At 39.8% G+C, this 22,800-nt stretch overlaps 1 protein-coding gene across 5 annotated transcripts in view; it reads right to left on the reverse strand.

Moving 5' to 3' along the window:
• Positions 1–11,062, reverse strand: part of gigyf2 (GRB10 interacting GYF protein 2) — a 57,972-nt gene extending 46,910 nt beyond the window's left edge. For all 5 annotated transcript variants that reach the window (XM_067253213.1, XM_067253212.1, XM_067253210.1 and 2 more), the window contains exon 1: positions 10,997–11,062. The gene's annotated coding sequence lies outside the window, so the exon portion shown is untranslated. The remainder of the gene's footprint in view (positions 1–10,996) is intronic.
• Between the last annotated feature and the right edge of the window lie 11,738 nt (positions 11,063–22,800).

The following is a 22,800-nucleotide window of genomic DNA, read 5'->3' on the forward strand; positions in this document are numbered from 1 at the left end:
GGAAGAAACAACTTGTTCACATAAAAGTGTTCTTTCTCCGGTTAGAAACGGAGAATTTACGATATGGAGGGATCAAAATGTCCGTTGAACCCTCCCCTTTTGATTGACACCTTGTTTGACCCAATAGGAGCTTCCATGCCCCGTTGACAGCCCTCTAAAGCCAATTAGGTCTGTGCGTCCTGCCCCCCCCCCGCCCCCCCCCCCCCCCCCCCCCCCCCCACACTCTTTCTAAACAAATTTCTCGAACTGGCTTCGACTGGCTCTGAAATGAGCTTGTTAGCCTTGTAGCTGAAAGCTAGCTGAAAATGCCAATACCTCATTTGTATGTGTCTGTGGAGCCGTCAAAATAAAAGTCGATTGCGCAATATGGTATTGCGCAATCAGTTTTCTTTGTGCGCCAATCCTGGGAATCAGATAAAGCACTCCAATGTGTTCATGCTTCAATTTTTGTGTTTCAGTAATACTAATTAGGGATTTAGCTATTATATATGATAGTTCTAAGTACCACCTTTCATTAGAGATAACAATTATGAAAAATAATACCTTTTATCCTGAGTATTTGACCTTGGTTACAAAGGGTCATTTTGGAGTCTCCAAAAGGCCCTTTTAGAAAATGAATGGATGTACTCTTATAAAAACATGTGTCAAATATGAATATATTGTGGTATTATGTTTGACTTTTGATTTGAATTGGGTAAGGCTTCAACCTGTGGTCCAATTTAGTCTTCCAGCTAATACCTACCACCTCTAGGCCTCTTCAGGCCTCTGTTTTCAAAACAAAATCTAGACGGAAATAGAAATTTTCACTTTCCTTGTGTTCAAGCTTCTATTACTCAACACTAGTAGGACTGACAGGGGTCCTGACAACAGGGGACATAACTTCAGAGTGTCAGCTTTCAAAAGAGATCATTTACATGCATGTACTCCAAATGGTTCAAGAACAGCTTCCAATTTACTTTGGGTATGCTGTTTAGGCGTTTTCAGGCAAATTTAACAGGATTCTTAAGAGGTTAAGATACTCTGGTGTCTGTTTGAGGTTTTATATTCCCAAAAATATTATAAAAAGTCTAAATTTTTCAAAATGGTATGGGTTGTTTTCACCCGGTCCCTAACGCGATGCTGCAAAGTAGCGTCTTCCGAATGTGAGACGAATGTCGAATATGAAACTAACTTCACCTTGGTCAATTAACACATTGTTTCGATGCATTTAGTGTGAAATGCTCCCACACTTTGGATGACTTGGGTCGTACTGATTTCTCTGCCTCCACCATGTGTTTCAGAACAACGTTACTCAACAACGTCTCTCCGATGGCCTTTCCTCTACCTCCGCTCCGCGCTCAACTAAACTTTTTTTTTTTATACTCAAACATCTCCAACATATTGAGTGGCGTAATAATCGCGCGACACAACGAATCGATAATGAAATTTGTTGCCAACACTTTTAATAATCGATTTTAATCGATTCGTTGTTGCAGCCCTAATGTATATACACGTGACGTGACCCTCGTGCTGAAAATGTGATTTAATTGTCGCATAGGCTTAACTCCCAGAGACGCAAGAAGAAATCAAATATATATTTTACTATTAATGACAAAATAGTAACGCACAGTGACTTGGACAAGTAACTTTAATCTGATTACTGGTTTGGAAATAGTAACGCGTTAGATTACTCATTACTGAAAAAAGTGGCCAGATTAGAGTAACGCGTTACCGGCATCACTGCTCAGGACCCATGGATGTGTAGTGCAGCGTGCGATGATGACTGGATGTAGGGCTGTCACGATAACTACCTTTTCTTATGCGATATATTGCACCAAAATTAATTACGATAAACAATATTATTGCACACACGTCAATTGTAATTTTCAATCCATTTTATGCCACTGATTACATAACTCGCCTTGGGGGGGTCATTTTCACGGCTGTTCGCGCGTCTGTCGCACCCCATCATCCCTTATTGTTTACAACGTTAACAGGGCTACTTGGTTGGCGTTGCCTTTTCAGCTTGAGATATACAAGTGGAATGGTTGAAATGTGTGTCTCATGGCCAATGCGTGAGAGTTGGCAGCCCTGTGTTTGTCAAAAGTTTGCAGCATATTTGTAAATGCTGGTTTTTCGACCATGTTTAATGGCTGCATCTCTTTGGCTATATAGCGAATTACGCTATCCGTGAGTGTGCGCCATTTCGCGCTGTCACGTTTATATTTGCACTGTCGGGAAAAGGCATCTGTAACAGAACTGTATGGAAGACCCCTTTCCAGCTCCAGCTGTTGTTCACAGGTTGAAAAACTGGATGGGATAGTTATGTATTGGTAGGTGAGATGTTAGGTTAGTTGCCTCTTTTCGTTTCCACTGTTTTTAAACAAAGTCGACATACCAGCTTGTTCACGTTAATTGGCTTTCATCTCATTCGGCTTAAAGACTAAATGTTCCCACACCGGAGCTGAAGATTGCGGCTTTGAAACCAAGTCAATTTTTACTTGTTCTTCCTAACAGCTGTAGATGTCACAAAACAGAACACTTTATAACACAGTGAGTTCACACCTGTCGGTGTCCGCTCTGTGTGTGTGTGTGTGTGTGTGTGTGTGTGTGTGTGTGTGTGTGTGTGTGTGTGTGAGACCCTAGTCCCGCCTACGCTTTCGACACAGAAAGCAGACAAGATGACTGAGGCAGCGGGATCGACTAAAATGTTGATGACATTCCTTTTTATGTAAAAATTAATATAATAGTTTTTTATTATAAAAATGATCAGTTGCAATATATCATGGCACAAAAAATGATTGCACTCATTTCCATATACCATGCGATAAGTCAATATATTGACTATCGCGACAGGCCTAACTGGATGGACTGGATGTTTTGGATAAACTGTTCAATAGATATTTGGACTACAAAGTTACTTGTGTTGCATCACAGGTTTACCAAAACCGAATGCGCACCCTTTTCAGCACTACACTGCCTGAACTTGGCCTAGTCAGGGCTCCAGACTAACTTTTTTTACTAAGAGTCCCTAACAGAATTTTAGGGGCTCAGGCAGAAAATGAAGGGTCGCACACCTGAAATCAAACTGCATGCAATTTTCATCCATCTTGGTCGCATATGCCCACCAAATTTTATTTGTGAAACCTCAAAATATATTTGTGAGTGTAGCAGACTACTTTTTAGGGTTGGGTACTGAAACCCGGTTCCACTATGGAACCGTTTCCTACGCAACCGATAGGAATCGGACCGGATTAGAACGCAAATTTTGGTTCAACTTAATGTGTTGACAAATATTTTCGCTCTGTCGCTCCAAAACGGACGTAAAAATATCACACTTTCTCAGTAGGCTACTGTTAGCTAGCTACTGTAAATGTAGGCTACTTTTAAAATGCCATATTTTCCTTCTGGGCTCACCAAATCGGACGTAAAAGCATATTAACCATTCACTGCACATGATCGCTAGTAATGACACACTACTTGAACCTGTCCAGTGAATTATGTACAAGTGGACACTGCACCTTTAGGGGCCTGTGAGGTCTGGGCTACGTTGTGGGTAGCTAGCTATGTTTTCTGTTAAAAAGTATTGTCTTTACAGGCCTACTTGAACAAACTACGCACAAAGCTGTGTGCCAAAAGGGAGAAAAACCGTATTTTCCGGACCAGTCAGCCAGTTTTTTCATAGTTTGGCTGGTCCTGCGACTTATAGTCAGGTGATACTTATATATCAAAATATACATAATTTAACATGTTTTTAAATGTTAACTCATACTGACTGACATGAACTAACGAGTTCAATGGATTCAGTGATATGTAATGAGATCGGGAGCTTGGTGAACTAGCTTACCGGTAAATTGCTTGTTGGACTCCCTAGCTTGTTATGTTAATTTAGCCTATTCAGCCTAACTGTTAATAACTGAATACAGTACTGTGCATAAGTCTTGGGCACCCAACATTTTTTACACAAATAATGTCTTATACTGTATTTCTTCAATTAAATGCTACAGCTGTTCTTGAATTGTTAAAATGTTTCGATGAGTGCGGTGTGTACGAGGGCAGCTTTTATTATTAATATTTAATTCGTAATTAAGAACAACACAGGAATTGCGCAAAGCAGTTAATTAATTAGTAGGCATCTCTGGTGTCTCGTCGGTGAGGAGGCAGATGAGGATACTAATAGTGATGCAGAAAGGTTTGTATCGTACCTATTTCTAGTAAAAATAAATTAGAATTATAGTGAATTATAGTTAATGTTGCTGCATTTTTTCGTTTAAGTGTATCAGATTTGAATGCAACATTTAATAAAATAAATATATGTAATCAAAAACAAATATTTGTGCAGCAGTATAAAAGTGCAATTTTGCTAAACGTTTAGTAATTTTTTTTTATTTCATTATTTCTTAAAGCATTTTTCCTTAACCTTTTTAATTTTTATTGTGCCTAATACTTTTGCACAGTACTGTACATTTCTAAATAAATGGGACTTATAGTCCAGTGCGACTTATGTATTTTTTCCTTTTCATGAAGCATTTTTTGACAGATGCGACTTATACTCCGGAGCGACTTAGTCTGAAAAATACGGTATGCCGACCTCTCATATTTACAACTCCTCACAGGAGCATTTGTGTGAGTGCAAATAACTTGTGGCAAGACATGTTTTAATTTCTCTATAAAATGTTAGCTAGTTGCACAGTAGTATACCTGCTGTGAGCCGTTTTCCATAGGTATCTCTGCTATGAGTTAGTGCAAACTGCTAAATTGATTTAGGCTACTCGGTGTAGAATGATGGTATTTTGGTGAAATAGCTAATGTGTTAGAAGTAGCCTAGTTGGAGAGCTCACTGTCTGCTGTCTCTGGTGTCCATTTTTACTGTTACAGCTCAGGGGAACATTTCATTTATATGCATCTGTATAAGGGATGGAAATTAGCACCCGCCACCAGCCAAATGCGGGTGATTTTGTGTTGTGGCGGGTAAACTCGTTTCACCTACCGGCCACCGTGGCGGGTAAATACAATTATTACACGGCTGTTCTTAATGCTGTAGAATGCCCCATTCACTTCAATGGGGCTTCCCAACGTTCTGCAGTCAATTATTTTTCGATAACAGACCGTTGCTATGTATAACTGACCGCTGTCAAGAGAAGTGGCCTTTTTGCCTCGGATTCACGTCTTTCGTAGCACTCCGCAAGTAGTCCGGTAACTTTTCAACTCCAGCGTACTCCGTTGCTTAGCGACGTCAGCTGATTTGAAGCCTAAGGAATGTTCAACGTCTATTAAGTTCAACGTCTTTGGCGAACTATTTCTCTGCTGATCAACACTACAAATGGTAACATATAAATTGTAATAAGACACACTGTTAAGTTTTTTTTTTGGCAAGTAGCCGTGTAATAAGCGGGATAATGCATAGAACGCCGTTGTCATTATCGGGAAAATGAGCCCCTTCAGAGCGAAGCTACAACCCTCCGCTTCGCGTCGGGGTGCTGTTCGCCCTGTCGTGGAAGAAGAACGCTCAGGAAAGCACCTCTGAAACTTCAGAATCTGATTCTGATGAGCAGGAGTAAACTGTACTGGGATTGGGGAGGATGGGTGGAGGAATGTTAGTTTGTTGTTTAATCTGCCCTACTCATTTAATGAAATGTATATCAGTTCGTGGTTTGTGCATGTATAAAAGAGAAAGTGTCAGTGTTTCATTGAGACTGAGATTAAATAAACTGCTTAAGTATTGTAGATCTTGTAGTATTAATTTTTCACATGCAGTTACACATTGTCGGTTAAAAACAAGAAAGTGGCTGGTAAAAACATTGAGTGGCTGGTAGATTTTGAAATCCACCAGCCACAGTGGCCAGTGGACACATTTTTTTATTTCCATCCCTGATCTGTATGTTTAACTCATTGAACAAATACATTGTAATTCTATATGGTTTTGTTCGGCTTGACATAGCGTCCATTATCTGGGTCGGAGGTAGGCACTAGGCAGCGAGGAGCGGAGCTTCAGCTTCTTCAGGCGACACGCCCCCCAGTTTCAAGCAGAGAAGACTGCAGATTTTTTCACGATTTAAAAGCCTAATTTAACATACTTTCTGTGTTATTTTTTCATTCAAATTTGGATGGGTGGTTAATAACAAATTATTCTGTGGTGTGGCGAACTTAAAACTCGTTTCCAGGTACACTTTACAGGATCTTTAACTTGACATGTTTACTTCTGTTCAAACCATTTGATGTGTTGCTTAAAAACCAAATAAATATTGTGTTCAACAAAAATATTTTAGAGCTGTGGTATGTTTTCTCAAGTTTATCATACCGTCAAAATCTGATACTGGCCCATGCCTAGATGGGGCACAGTGCTCGCGATGATGTCGGTGACACACACAGATTTCTGGAATTATAGATAGTGCAGTGCCCGTAATACAGCTGGTGATGACATTACGGTATGAACGCGAATACCGGTATTGCGTTGTGCCATGATATGGATTTTGCCATATCATGGATATCACAAATAAATGTATTAAGTAAAGTGTTTCTGTTTGGTATTTGAAGTGATACAGCCTCGTGGTCTAGTTCAAATTTGTATCTTTTACAACAACAAAAAACATGCAGCATGGACGCTGCGAGCGTCCATGCTGCGATGGATGTCTGAGTTAATGTCTGGCATTAATGATGTCTGAAAATAACGCCAGTGGGGTTGATTTGCCGGACGAAGAAGAATTGGTAAAAAAAGGGGGCCTCTGTCGTTTGGAAATGGTTTGTTATCCGACATCAACCAACAAACAGTAGCCTACACTACAAGTTGTGTCGTGGAATTGTGCTAGCCAAAGGTGGAAACACGAGCAATCTTTTTCACCACCTGAAAGCCATGCATGTGTGCGAAAATGAATGCGTTTGATAAAATCCAATGCCAGGTTGGTTAGAATTGTGAAATGTTTATTGTAGGCCAACAGAATCGAGTATTCAGCCATGTAATAATTGTTTATAGCTAGAGTTAACTCACTACAAATATTTACGTTTTCTTGCGATCCCATAAACGTAGGCAACTGTTGAACGCATAGGCCACTAAGAAGTCGCTCTTCCGTGGCAATTGAACACTACAAAAATTGCTAAATTCAACTCATGCGACACACCGGAGTTACCCAATCCAAATCCGTCCGAGTGCAGTAGATTAGCCGCTGCATTGCGGATTGCATTGTCATGACATTTTAAGAATAACTAATATATCATGACATACAAATTATACCGTGATAAACATTTTAGGCCATACCGCCCAGCACTACTCTGAAGTACGTATTCAACCTCCACATCTAGTCAAATTTCCAATACTGTGGTAGCTTACATTCATACAAATGATTATGTAGCCTTCTTTTGTCTGCTGTTTCCTACGTTATAAATTGCTTATGTTGATCAAAATTTACTATATTGGTTCTCTGTTAAATTCTCTTACCAGCACAAACATCTTAACATTTAAGTCATAACAGAAGTAATTACATGCACAATGGTTGAGACAGTTGTCATAATTGTAGGCCTCATTCACCTATTTTCCTTACTATGCTTAGTTTCATTGCGAATGCTTTGGATTATAAAGTACCAGGTTCTCAAGATAACCTATTCTTAGGAAACTCATTGCAGACCAGAGGACCAATCAGAGTGAAGAGGCTGTGACCGAAGAGAGCAAGCCAAACTGATGTAATTGGGTGTGCTTTGCCTTCGGCAAGGGCACAACCTTTGTTCTCTCACATATATATTATTATTATTATTATTATTATTCTTTTTATTCTTTTTATTCTTTTTGCCCCCCTAAAACTCAGTCAATATTTGGCCTACATAGACAACGTAGGTGTCAACAGTTTCGTCTTGGTAGCGATTGAGTTGCTTCTATTGGAATTTACGTTCCGTTGCATGGTTTGGGCTCAAGTTAAGTTTTTGTGGCGAAAAGTGAAGCTAACGGTGGCTAATTTGCTAGCCACAGTCACTGACGTTACTAACGTCACTACGTCACTAACGTCACGAAAACACGCGTGACTACCTTTGGCAGAACATTCGTTTCGCATCTGTTAACTTGGGGGATAGCTAGGCTAACTATAGCTTTACTGCAAGGCAGCTGCAGAAACGCCACAAGCAAAGAGGCCAGGGTAATAACTATTTACTCATTTTACTTTGAGATATGACACACAATTGTGATGTGTAATGTACAATATAAGCTGATATTATTAAGGAAGTACATCTACTTTCGGAAACAGTAGTCTACTATTTCACTGAAGTATTAGCATCATGACATTAGCCTGTGTTGCCCGGGCAACACATACTACAGTGGTCTATGATGTATCTGTTTTCAATCGTTAAAATAAACATTCCTCACATATACATTTTCGTTGTAGGATTTATTCTGACATTAGAAAACGATTTGTTGGTGAAATCACCATTACCTGTGGTTTCAAACCAGTGTAGCTCACTGCAACGCTGTAGCCTCCCCGAGACACTAGTGTGAGTAGCTAACAAAAACTCCTCAGCTGTTCAAGTCAAACGGCGACAGAACATGTTCGGCACTCCCCTTACTCAAAAGTCTTTCAATAGTTGAAACAATCTGACTACTAACCTGAACTTCATTGCCACAGCCTAAACTTTGTCAATCTGTTCATGAAAATAATTAATTTCAGCCTAAACCGTACAACGGAACGTTAAATTGAATTCAACCAACGCAATCGCTACCAAGACGAACACAGTACTGTACTGTAGTAGTAGAATTTACCGGGGCAGCTTCTCCACACAGGGCTATATCGCATTTTGCGTTGTTACTGACAATGATCGCTACCAGTGAGCTTTTTATGAATGAGCGATTTTCCACTAAATAAATGTCAAGCTTATTTACGTTTTTGGGGGCATATTTTCAGTTAGCAGATGGTACTGTTTGAATCGCGATTCTATCTTCTGCCGGTAAAGTCATAGAATAATCTTCAAAGGGGGTTCTTTATTAATGAATGAATGCAATACGAGTAGGCTAAATGCTTGAAAATATCACGAGAAGGGACAACTTCAAAGGACGTTTAAGTCATAGAGATTAGGTCCATTTTAACACCGGTCTGCCAAATGTATTCGTTTTGATTCAGCCTGTCAGCTGCCTCTTGCAGGGGAAATGAGAAGACATCATATTTCATTCTACACTTCACTCGTATTTTGAGTTGTAAATGAGCAGCAAAAAAAGATGCTTTTAAATCTATGTAATCTTTATAAATAATAAGTAGGCCCGATGCATTTTTATATAAAATATACAGACCCCTGTGCAACCAACGCAAGCAAGCACACCCTACAATTTCCCCAGAAATTGTATCCTCTCTAGTTATTTTTTCATTATTTGATGTCGAAATTATCCAAACAACGTCAATCGTGGCACTGCACTCCGTTGGATTATAAAGAGGACACATGCGGAATATGAACTTTGCAGAGTGCCCGGTTCTTGAGCTGATTATAGGAAACTAAACCTATGATATTGATGCATTTTTATTGACTGACGCGTAACTGCCCTGCGTCAGTCCAAAATCCGGAACGATTTTGGAATCCCTGCTGGACGCATTGTTTAGGTCTCGAAAAGAGGACATGTCTGGGTAAAAGAGGACGTCTTCACCCAAGTCTGTTCGCACAAACAGTTTAACTTATTAACTTATTCTAAAACTGCCGCGGGGCAGTTATGTGACAGTCAACATAAATGCAGCAAGACACCCCATGCAACTGCCGACAGCCACAAGACACCGGGGAGATGTTCCGTGACACTTGCCGCACTGGAACGAGACACTGGGGAGATGTTCCGTGACAGCTGCAGTACTGCCGCGTGCCACTATCAACAGTACAGTACCGTTTTTGTTCTTACTTCTACTGAAAAAACTTCTATGAATAACAGGCATTATAAAATGTCTAATTTAACGTAATGTAGTGTTTACAGGTACTGACTAAAGGTCAAGTATTTCCAACTGTTAGTTAGCCTACCTTGGTGCTGGAATGTATAGCGTTCGTTAGTAATTACATTCGTCTAATAGAGCTAGCACTACTGCTTTTCATATTAGAATACCTCTATTTGCACATGGTATGTCAACTTGTACGACTGACAGTCATATTCCTATGCTACTTTCTACCTACGACGTTGCTGGTCTACCTACAGCCTACTACTAACTAGCTAGCTCTACTAGTTCTAATAATTAGATGGACTAAATTGGTCAAGCTAGGTTATCTGCCAGCTACTGTAGTAGCTAATCTATATTTGAACAAACTTTGACAGTACTCATAGGTGGACGCTCGTCAGGTTGGCTGTAAATACTAGAATAACCCCGGTCCTCCACGCTGGACGGCAGTACCACCACTAGCTAATTTCATTGGTATCCAACTATTATTAACCGGTGAAACTAATACAGCTGCAGCAGTTGTACCATGTCAGGATCGGGTTGAAGCCTGTAACAACAGTTGTCGGGTGACTTCTGACTACTTGAGCTATACATTGCCGAGTTTAGTTTAGTTCAAATTAACTCAACTGATTCCAACCCGAGTATGGCTCTAGCATTACGATAACTTCGTATGCAGTCAAATGAAGCTAGCTGTGAATTCTAACTTGCTAACGGTTGTTGTCAAAATCTAAATAAAGATCACAATAATGTAGTCAAACTGTCATAATACCCCACCAAAGACGGTCAAAGCGATCTGACACGAGTTAATCCACAGATAGCCGGGCCTCAACACTTCAACTAGCATACTGTAGTAGTAGCTTGTTAGCTAATAGCAACTAGTTTGCTTTGAGGCCTTTAATTTAGCAAAAGCCTGTGGCTACAACAGGTTTGTTCAGTGCAAACCCATCCCCTCTTCTGCGCTCCTTTGGCGGCTATTGACCATACTTGAGGCCGGAGTTGTAAGGCCAAGTAAACATGCAGGTATAACAAGAGACTCAGGCACTTTAATTAGCTCAAACGAGGGTCTATAACACAACTATGCACTTCTATCGATGTCTACGCTACACATAAAAATTAAACTGTATATGTCTTACCTCTACTTTTAATGATAGCACAGGTTTTGTATTCGAGTAGTGTGTGTCTCTCTCCGTTTTCCACAAGATGGCTGAGAACGAGTCACGTGACAAAAGATAAGACCCCGTATGCCACGAAAAGATTTGCTGACTGGCACATTCATTACCGAACCGGTGCCTCATATAGGCCGTTGCGTACGCACAAAACAGGGCCTGAAAGACGCCTAAGCCACTTCCCACGTAAAAGTTGGGATCTAGAAAAACAAACTTGACGTGAGAATGTTCGCTGAAAAATTATCCAGATTCGTAGGCTAGCCGAAGACCTGTCACTTTCACTTGATTGCAAGGTTTAGCATTGAAGACGTGAATGATTGGTTATTTTACCGTTTTTCACAATTGTTATAACACTAAACCGCATTCTCTGAACACAGGTGGCCTAAACCCATTTGTACAATCAGTCACTCTTTTGGCAAAACTCTATACAACATTCTCACTCACTAAAAACATGTTGCACTGTGATGCACCTACATTTAGTCATTTAGCAGACGCTCTTATCCAGAGCGCCTGTTTGCCGCAAAAACAACTCGAGAGGGTACAGTTTCTGGGGAAATTGTAGGGTGTGCTTGCTTGCGTCGGTTGCAGAGGGGTCCGTTTTTTAATGACATTTTTAAAACTGATATTTCTGTATATTTGTTATTAAATGCATACTTATTATTTAAAAAGATTACATAGATTTAAAAGCATTTTTTTTTTGCTGCTCATTTAGCCTACAACTCAAAATACTAAGAGTGAAGTGTAGAATGAAATAGTTGTCTTCTCATTTCCCCTGCAAGAGGGAATGGTGATCGGCTATATACAGTAGCAGCCTCATAGTTGAATCAAAACGAATACATTTGGCAGAACGGTGTAAACATTGACCTAATCCCTATGACTTAAACATCCTTAAAAGATCCTGTAAAGTAAATTCCATTTTTGCTTCTACGTACATTATATACGTTTGAAATGAGTTCCTCAAAGCATGTGCAAAGCGATAAAACTTTGTCGCACTGAAATGTGCAGTTAGACCGAAGAACAGTTTCTCTTCCGTTTACAGATCAGGTTTTAATGGGCGGAGCCAAAAAATGCCCTATCTACGTCATTTCGCCCCATCTACGTCAGATCACTGAATGGCTCCTCCTGCTGTACTGTTATTGTAGCTTACATCAGCTAGCTAGCTAGCTTTAGGATGTCTCCCACCACCCGCAACTGCATCTTCACTGGATGCAAGAACTTCAACTGCGCTGCAACGCCATTTAAGTTCCCTGTTGATAATGAAAGGAAAAATAGGTGGATAGATTTTGTGAAGAGCCACGCTCATGGAAAGCTTCGGATAAACTCCAACAGCCGCCTCTGCGCCACTGACCATTTCACGACGGACAGTTTTAACATGGACCAGAGACAGACGGGGTTCACCAACACACGGCTTCTCTTGCAGCGCGGAGCCGTACCGAGCATCGCCCGGCCGTTCATCCTCCGGTCGCACCTGGACCATCCACCGCCGCCAGCAGTTCATCACTCAGTTCTGTGTGCTTGTTATAATTATACTAGATAACTTTTCCAGAGGTATCTCTGCTATAATTATTGCAAACCGCTAACTTGATATTAGGCTACTCTGTGTAGAATGATGGTATTTTGGTGAAATGGTAGCTAATGTGCTAGAAGTAGTTGGAGAGCTCACTGTCTGCTGTCTCTGCTGTAAATGTTTACTCCTGTGTTACAGCTCAGGGGAATATTTCATTTATATGCATCTGTATGTTTCACTCATTGAACAAATACATTCTAATTATATACTGTTTTGTTCGGCTTGACGTAGCGTCCATTATCTGGGTCGTAGGTAGCTTACTTGAGAGAGGCGGCGCCTTCCAGCGAGGGGGCCGAGCTTCAGCTCCTTCAGGCAACACGCCCCCCCAGTCTCAAACAGAGAAGACTGATGATTTTCTTACGATTTCAAAGCCTAATTTAACATACTTGTCTGTGTTTTTTTTCATTCGAATTTGGATGGGTAGTTAATAACACATTATTCTGTGGTGTGGTGAACTTGAAACTCGTTTTTAATTCCACTTTACAGGATCTTTAAGTTTTTCCCTTCTCGTGATATTTTCAGGCATTTAGACTACTGTTGTGTTCTGTAATACTGTTCTATATTGTACTACCACTGGGAGGCACTGTTCCGTAATGAATGCTAGTTAGTTTACGTACATGGGGGCAGACTCGTACCCGAAGACCGAGTCGGGAAATGAACAAATCGTTTGTTTCCTCTGGCTACCAGTACTGAGCCTATGCAGGTCACGTGAAAAAGGACTCGGTTGGCTGAAGAACGAAACATTGATCCGAAGACACGGTCGGGAGGTGAAAGATTCGTTCATCTGCCGGGTACGAGTCTTTGGATCCTTTTTCACGTGACCTGCATAGGCTCAGTACTGGTAGCTAGCGAAAACAGAAATGATTCGTTCATTTTGACTGGGTCTTTGGATACGGATCTTTGGATCATTTTTCATGTGACCTGCATAGGCTCAGAAGAGGAAACAGAAAGGATTTGTTTACCTCGTTCACTTTCGTGTGACTAGGTTTATTAGGACGTGAATGATAGTTGTTCACAAGTAGCCTAATAATTACAGGTTTTGTTATTTTAACTTTTTTTGTACTTTACTTATAGTTCAATGCAGTGTAATTGTTTGCTGTGATAATTAAATGCTAGTGTGATAATAAATGACCAAAAAGAAAAAAGATTTGTTAATTTTACTGAACGAGATTCAAAGAACCGAATCAGTAAAATGATCCGAACTTCCCATCACTAATTAGTGAGGAATGTTTATTGAAAACGGATGCATCATAGACCGCTGTAGTATGTGTTTCCCGGGCAACAGAGGCTAATGTCATGATGCTAATGCTTCAGTGAAATAGTAGACTACTGTTTCCGAAAGTAAATGTACTTCCTTAATAATATCAGTTTATATTCAGGGTTTTTCCTGCATAGAGAAAATGTTGTCGCGCGCCAAAGATTTGCGTATTGGGCTAGTAATCAGAAGGTTGCCAGTTCGATTCCCGGCCGTGCAAAATGACGTTGTGTCCTTGGGAAAGGCACTTCACCCTACTGGCCTCGGGGGGAATGTCCCTGTACTTACTGTAAGTCGCTCTGGATAAGAGCGTCTGCTAAATGACTAAAAATGTAAATGTAATGTCTTCTTGTCGGAGAATTGCACCGACACGTGCTTCACACCGCAGTTGAGATTGCGTGTTTAGCCTGTTATTGTATAAGTCTATAGTTCTTGCAAATTTAAATGAAGTTAACTGGTGATTTTCGTTGTTTGTATTCTTCCCCTGCTAGCTAAATTGTCTGTTGATTCGATAGCGATTGCTGCCCTTGCCCTTGTATTTTAGGTGCATTATTATGCTGAAGTAGTTTTAATTAATAAAAAGTGGGTTTATTGTTATTATTTGCTACAAAATGCTTAGCCTATCAAGATCAAATGAAGCAGGCAGTGTACATGCTTCAGAGTGGCCTACCTTAATCGATTTATGAACTTTATGAGTGTAAGGTGTCTTTAAGTAGCCTAACTTTATTGCTTTAGGGGAAATAGGACGAAAATATGTGCAATATTACATTAGCTATTAGACTATTACAGGGGGGGGGGGTGCAAAACACCTGGGAATAAATACATTGATTAGAAAAAAGAAGTAAAAAAGAATACATTTACATTTAGTCATTTAGCAGACGCTCTTATCCAGAGCGACTTACAGTAAGTACAGGGACATTCCCCCGAGGCAAGTAGGGTGAAGTGCCTTGCCCAAGGACACAACGTCAGTTGGCATGACCGGGAATCGAACTGGCAACCTTCGGATTACTAGCCCGATTCCCTCACCGCTCAGCCACCTGACTCCCCCCATATATATATAATTTTTTTTGGAGCACCGAAGACCCATTTTGACCCAGGAAAAACCCTGATATTGTACATTACACTTCACAATTGTGTTTCATATCACAAAGTAAAATGAGTAAATAGTTATCACCCTGGCCTCTTTGCTTGTGGCGTTTCTGCAGCTGCCTTGCAGTAAAGCCATAGTTAGCCTAGATATCTCCCAGAAGTTAATGAGCTGCTAAACTAATGTTCTGCTAGAGGTAGTCACGCGAGTTTTCGTGACTTTAGTGACGTTAGCAACGTCAGTGACTGTGGCTAGCAAGTTAGCCACCGTTAGCTTCACCTTTCGACACAAAAACGTAATTTCTACTTAAACCATGCAACAGAACGTAAAGAAAAATACAAGCAACTCAATCGCTACCAAGACGAACCTTTTGACAGCGATATTGTCTATGTAGCCCAAATATTGACTGATGCTTAGGGGGGCAAAAAGAAATAATAACTAGAAACGGCTGTTCCTGCAAAACAGCAGTGAGAATGCTGAAAACCGAATGGGGATAGCTGACCATGCTAAAAAGCTGAAAATTTAGAAAATTGAGTAGAAAGTTATAAGCTGAAGTGCCTGAAAGGTATTTTTGAAAGGTGCTGGAGCTGGACGAAGGTATAAAACTACAGAAAAAAAAGAAAAATGCAAAAAGAGATAATTCTGAAGAATTTGAAAATTTTGCAGAAATTAGAGTTTCAAAAGGCCTGAAATGTGTGGTAGAAAGGACCTGCAGCGAGATGAAGGCAGGAAAGTACAGAAAAGAGAAGAAAAATTCAAAAGTAATGGAAGGTACTGCTGTGAAAGGTATTTTTGAAAGGACCTGGAGCAAGATGAAAGCAGAAAACAGAAGAAAAGAGAAGAAAATAAGAAGAAAAATGCAAAACAAAAAGGGGAAACATTCTGAAAGATGAGCTGCAGGAAAATTAGAAAATGTAGCAGAAAACCAGTTGCTGAAGTCTGGGTTGAACGAATTTGAAGGTAAAAGGACAACACTTGACTGACTTGAACTTGCTGGAAAAAAGGCAGAATTGATTAAATGGCTGAAAAAAAGTTATAAGTCCTAGCAGAAAAAGTTGAAGGTTTAAAGAAGGAGATGGGAGATTAATTCTGTTCATATTTTGAATTCTTTTTCAATTCTTGAATGAAGTCACCTAAAGATGCTAAATAAGTTGAGAATAGGAAAACATTTTCAGAAATGTAGTTGCTGGAACTCTTTTCAGAGCTGGAAAGTACTTGTGGAAGGACGTGGAGCTGAATTAGCATTGAAAAACAAACTACTGTAAAACATGTAAAAAAGAACAGTGCTGAACAATACAGTGTAAAGAAGTTCAACTGTTAAACAAATATATATTTAAAGAAGCCAATATGACCATTGGTATGTACTCTGATATTAGAAGGAAAGGAATAAATGAAAGCTTAAACTGGACAAGTCCAGTAAGATTAATGAATGTTCAGTTTTTATGAAGGCAACACAAGAATAGTTTTTTAAAGCATTAGAAACATTTTAATAAAATATTAACAATACAACAGATTTTTAAACGAGAGGTATATTTTTTGATTATTACAAAAACCTCAAAAACACTTTACAAAGTAGTTGGAAAAACAGAAATTACAAGGTTCAGTCATGTTTACTTTATTTTTTTACATTCTTTATCATTTAGCAGACGCTCTTATCCAGAGCGGCTTACAGTACGTACAGGGACATTCTCCCCGAGGCAAGTAGGGTGAAGTGCCTTGCCCAAGGACACAACATCATTTTGCACAGCCGGGGAATCGAACCAACAACCTTCTGATTAATAGCCCGACTCCCTAACCGCTCAGCCATCTGACCCCATCTTCTGTTATGGATTTCAAATAATGTCCATTATTATGTGATATGTTATGTTATATTTAAACAATAATATTATTAATCAAATATAAGTCTTATGTTAATCATTTTACAACAACAAAAAAATACCATTATGAATATTAGTTATAATAAAATATTTTCCTAAACCAAAATACCAGCTGATACCCCACACTAAGACAGAATTCACTCAATCGTGTGTTCCATTTCAAAAGTGTGTTTTTTCATCCATTTGCAATTTTTGGGGTCTTTAGAATAGCCAAATAAAATGTTCTATAAACTGTTCTGCTATCATTAGTGTCCATATGGTGGACAGTTGAGAAAATTGTATTTATTAAATAATAACCTGATCATCAATGCAGGTGGCCGTGATGGAGAGCATTCCCAAATGTCAGGAATGCTCTCCATAATGAGTCAACACAACATGAGTGTGGGTCCTGTCTTATTCCTTTTATAATTACTACTAAATCCATCCAATCCACTTATTTCATGTGTACATTTATATGTGATCACTGAAGAGGTCAGTTTATTTAGTTTAACTACGTCATTGTTTCAGTGATAACCAAAATACAGGAAAACATGATGGAGAACAAAAGAAGACTTACATTTTTGTCAAAGGACAAACTTAAATATATCAAATAAAATGTTTTTGTTTGGATTGAAGTAGTTCTATGTTCCTAAAGTATTTCATTATGTCTCACCCTAAAACTGTTGGATATATTCAATAAGAAAAAACAAATAACAGAAAGAAGATAGACAAATAAATTTGTACAAAAACAAAATTCCCATAATTGGTTTCTGTGATCATATTGAAAGGCAGGGCTGAACAATGTAAGTCACCAACACACTAAACCTGCTCAGATATCCTGTGTCATTTGCATTATTACTTTTTTTCTGTGGTTTTATGGGAACCAAGTTTGAATTTAGTCCTTCTTTCTTGGTGAATAAAACAAGGCATAGAATTTGTGAGTTATTTACATTTACATTTTACATTTAGTCATTTAGCAGACGCTCTTATCCAGAGCGACTTACAGTAAGTACAGGGACATTCCCCCGAGGCAAGTAGGGTGAAGTGCCTTGCCCAAGGACACAACGTCAGTTGGCATGACCTGGAATCGAACTGGCAACCTTCGGATTACTAGTCCGACTCCCTCACCGCTCAGCCACCTGACTCCCTGTTATTGTAAAAACTGTGTCTTTACCATAACTCACAAGGTAAATATGAGTTGGTTATTACTGTTTGTTTATCAGTTTCCAAGTACACTGATAAAATACACTGTTTATAAGTGTTTTATTGAACACTGATTAACAAAGATATAACAATTTCAATGACACTCAGTTTTGTTCAGCGGTATCTCTTTTCACTTGGTGGGGTTTATTTTATATGTGTGAGTCCTGTCTTGTTCCTGCTATAAGTACGACTAAACCAGTTCTCTCTGGTGTGCTCATGAGTACATTTGCACATGATATCTGAAGTAGTCAAAGTTTCTAGTGAACATTGACCAGATATGAGGAAACATGATGGAGAAAAACACTATTGCATTGTTCTGAAACATGAAATAAACATTCACATTTACACAGATGGACAGGATAAAATGTTACTTAGAGTCCTCCATTTTGTCCACAGTTCACTTTTATGTGGTTGCTGTTTGTTGAATCTGATGGTGCAAACTAAAGAGTCAAAGGAGCACAGAGTCAATGTGAAGATATAAAGTGTTCTCACCATGTGACCTTTTTCACTTTCACTGGCTGCTGAACTGCTACTTCCATGTACCTGCTCAGTGTTCGCTGCAGCACTGGAAAGATGGGTACAGTCCTTCAAGAGGAAACCAGGAGTATTTTTACCTTTGAGCCTCATTATGAAGGCCTGATGCTGCACAGAGGACCTGCTGCAGCTTTAGCTGACGCAGTAGGACCTCCTCTCTCCTGATGCAAATCATCCTCACAGATGACAGCTAAATAACACAGTAAAGCACTTATTACTTATTAAGCACTTATTAATGTAACGAAACATGTCACAGTGACAGCTTTTATTTAGTCAAACATTTATAATACTGGTTTGATTAAACAATAAACCTACAGAAGATCAGTGCACACATTGTAATTACTGTGAATGTTGATTAAAGTTAGTGTATCAGTGTGTTACTGTGATGAACAGAATCAACATACTTGCACAATTTCCCCTCTATCTTGAGGAGGCCCTTGGTCCCCTTCACATCCTTTATGGATGTGTGTGAAGACGGGTGACAGACATGTGACCACCAACCAAAGAGTCAACAGCAGTTTGTCTCTACTAGAGAGGAAGATGATGCAAGCATGAAGGTGGAACTGATCCTGAGGAAACAACAGAAGACAAATATATTGTCATGAACTTTAGTCTTTAAAGTCACAAGCTGAAAGGTCACATGATGCATGATAAGTTTATACCTTGAACAGTGCTGCAGAGCACAAACTATCTCCTGTCAGTGAGATTTAACATGTGGATGTTTCAGAAGTGTTGATGATAACTTTCTGTTCATCTGTGAGGGTCTCAGCTATGAAGGATTCACAGGAGAGGAAGGCCTACAGAAAGACAACAGAACTGGGAATTAGCATACTCAGAGTAATGACGTTAATATTTTGTATTTCCAAAGACAAGATCTCCACTCTACCTTCTGAAAGCTGAGAAGAACCCTGGTCACTGGCAGGAGGAGGACACGTCTCTGTATGATGCAGCAGTGCTGAGTTCACTGTTGCTGGTGGTATGAGGCAGCATGATGTGTGGTTTTTCTCAGGGTCAGCCAAGTGGTCAGGTGAGGGTTAACAGGGGCCATTTTATGCTCTGCTTTGAAGAAAGACTGGGATGGCAGGATGTAGAAGATTTCTCTGTGATGGGTCTGGTTTGGACTGACAGTTCATGAAGATGATGTTGAAGTGTGTGTTGTTGTGCTGGAGTTGGTGCTGAAGGGTGTTGTGATGGAGGATACAGGAGAACATGTCTCCTGTCTGGAGGAAACAAAGCTAAACATCGAAACAGTTTTAGTTATAGTAGAGTTATAGTTCTTTGACCGGCCACCCCACCCCCAACCCACTTTGCCCTCCAACCCAGTGGGGTATCAGCTGGTGTTATTGGTACATCAGAAAGCATGTGCTGCACCTAGAGCTCATGCTTTCTGATGGTAAATGTAGCAGCTTTTATAGAGCTGCTCAGACAGTGGTGGCCTGTGCATTTATCAATCCGGACCCAACCCACCCAGATAAATGCACAGGCCACAATGTGTTGAATATAGAGGTCATACAGTTAGGTCCATAAGTATTTGGACATTGACACAATTTTCATCATTTTGGCTCTGTATACCACCACAATGGATTTGAAATGAAACAATCAAGATGTGCTTTAAGTGCAGACTTTCAGCTTTAATTTCAGGGTATTTACATCCAAATCAGGTGAACGGTGTAGGAATTACAATACATTTTATTTGTGGCCCCCCCCTTTTTAAGGGACCAAAAGTAATTGGACAATTGGCTGCTCAGCTGTTCCATGGCAAGGTGTATGTTATTCCCTCATAAAGGGAGTTCGTTATTTCATTGACAAGGAGCAGATAAAAGGTCTAGAGTTCATTTCAAGTATGGTATTTGTGTTTGGAATCTGTTGCTGTCAACTCTCAATATGAAGTCCAAAGAGCTGTCACCATCAGTGAAGCAAGCCATCGTTAGGCTGAAAAATCAAAACAAACCTATCAGAGAGATAGCAAAAACATTAGGTGTGGCCAAATCAACTGTTTGGTACATTCTTAAAAAGAAAGAACGCACTGGTGAGCTCAGCAACACCAAAAGACCCGGAAGACCACGGAAAACAACTGTGGTGGATGACAGAATAATTCTTTCCCTGGATAAGAGCGTCTGCTAAAAATGACTAAATGTGAAGAAAAACCCCTTCACAACAGTTGGCCAGATCAAGAACACTCTCCAGGAGGTAGGCGTATCTGTGTCAAAGTCAACAATTAAGAGAAGACTTCACCAGAGTAAATACAGAGGGTTCACCACAAGATGTAAACCATTGGTGAGTCTCAAAAACAGGAAGACCAGATTAGAGTTTGCCAAAAAACATCTAAAAGAGCCTGTACAGTTCTGGAACAACATCCTATGGGCAGATGAGACCAAGATCAACTTGTACCAGAATGATGGGAAGAGAAGAGTATGGAGAAGGGAAGGAACTGCTCATGATCCAAAGCATACCACCTCATCAGTGAAGCATGGTGGAGGTAGTGTTATGGCGTGGGCATGTATGGCTGCCAATGGAGCTGGTTCCCTTGTATTTATCGATGATGTGACTGCTGACAAAAGCAGTAGGATGAATTCTGAAGTGTTTCGGGCAATATTATCTGCTCAGATTCAGCCAAATGCTTCAGAACTCATAGGACGGCGATTCACAGTGCAGATGGACAATGACCCGAAGCATTCTGCGAAAGCAACCAAAGAGTTTTTTAAGGCAAAGAAGTGGAATGTTCTGCAATGGCCAAGTCAATCACCTGACCTAAATCCAATTGAGCATGCATTTCACTTGCTAAAGACAAAACTGAAAGGAAAATGCCCCAAGAACAAGCAGGAACTGAAGACAGTTGCAGTAGAGGCCTGGCAGAGCATCACCAGGGACGAAACCCAGCGTCTGGTGATGTCTATGGGTTCCAGACTTCAGGCTGTCATTGACTGCAAAGGATTTGCAACCAAGTATTAAAAGTGACAATTAGATGTAAAAAAAAAAATATATATAAAATGTGCCCCCCCCCCTTTTTAAGGGACCAAAAATAATTGGACAAACTAACATAATCATAAATCTAATTGTCACTTTTAATACTTGGTTGCAAATCCTTGGTGTTGCAAAACACCTGGCAATGGAACAGCTTAGCAGCCAATTGTCCAATTACTTTTGGTCCCTTAAAAAGGGGGGGGCCACATATAAAATGTATTGTAATTCCTACACCGTTCACCTGATTTGGATGTAAATACCCTGAAATTAAAGCTGAAAGTCTGCACTTAAAGCACATCTTGATTGTTTCATTTCAAATCCATTGTGGTGGTATACACAGCCAAAATGATGAAAATTGTGTCAATGTCCAAATACTTATGGATCTAACTGTAAATGTAATTATAATATTATACCTATTATCGTTTTAATATATTATCATAATTGGATTCATTATAACTTATGTGTCATATTATTTAAATTGTAAGTATTATAACAGCTGTAAATACTCTTTTATGAGGAGAAACATTCAATATTGAGAAAACTTACAGTATCTGGGAAAAATTCATTATCTGATTCTGTTAAATATCAATAGCATTTTGTGATAAAACTTTTCTTAATACTTATCTAAAGAAAACATTATTATCTCTTCACCAAAAATACAAACTTCAGGCAGTAATTCTTTACATTTTTCATGATTTTTAAGACTCACCGACCTCTTCATGGTTCACTGGTTGACAGGACACAGAATAATGGGTTGTGATAGCTGTAATACGTCCTCTTGATCCCTGACTGGAGACATCTCTGTGGCTGGGAAATGAAAATGAGATCAAGCAGTGTGTTCTTGTCTGTGGTGGCAGAGGTGATCAGCTGTAAATATCCCTTAGACTGAAACAGATCTAGAATTGCTTTGTTGACCCGAGTACCTGATTCTCATTGAAGTCTCCACACACAATAATAGGGTGACAGTCCAACACCTCAAGTGCATCCAAAAGACTTACCAGGTTTTGGTCTCAGACTGTAGTCAGGAGGTCTGTACACAGCTGCAATCACTGCACAGAATGGAGCCTCAACCTTCAAAGCCACAAACTCAAGATCAGTCACATTATGCAAATACTGTCTTTCACGCACCTGGATGTGGTTTCTCACATAAACAGCAACTCCACCACCTCCTTTGCTGGCCATCTGAGGATATCTAGTGTAGGATGTGAACATGTTGTAGCCGTCCAGCTGAAGACTGTCTGCAACAAAGGAGCCTTGCAGGTGAGTCTCTGTCAGACACAGTACATCTGCTAGCCTCAGCTCATA

The sequence above is a fragment of the Osmerus mordax genome, chromosome 16, assembly GCF_038355195.1.
Source record: "Osmerus mordax isolate fOsmMor3 chromosome 16, fOsmMor3.pri, whole genome shotgun sequence".
In the NCBI taxonomy this organism is placed as follows: Eukaryota; Metazoa; Chordata; class Actinopteri; order Osmeriformes; family Osmeridae; genus Osmerus; species Osmerus mordax.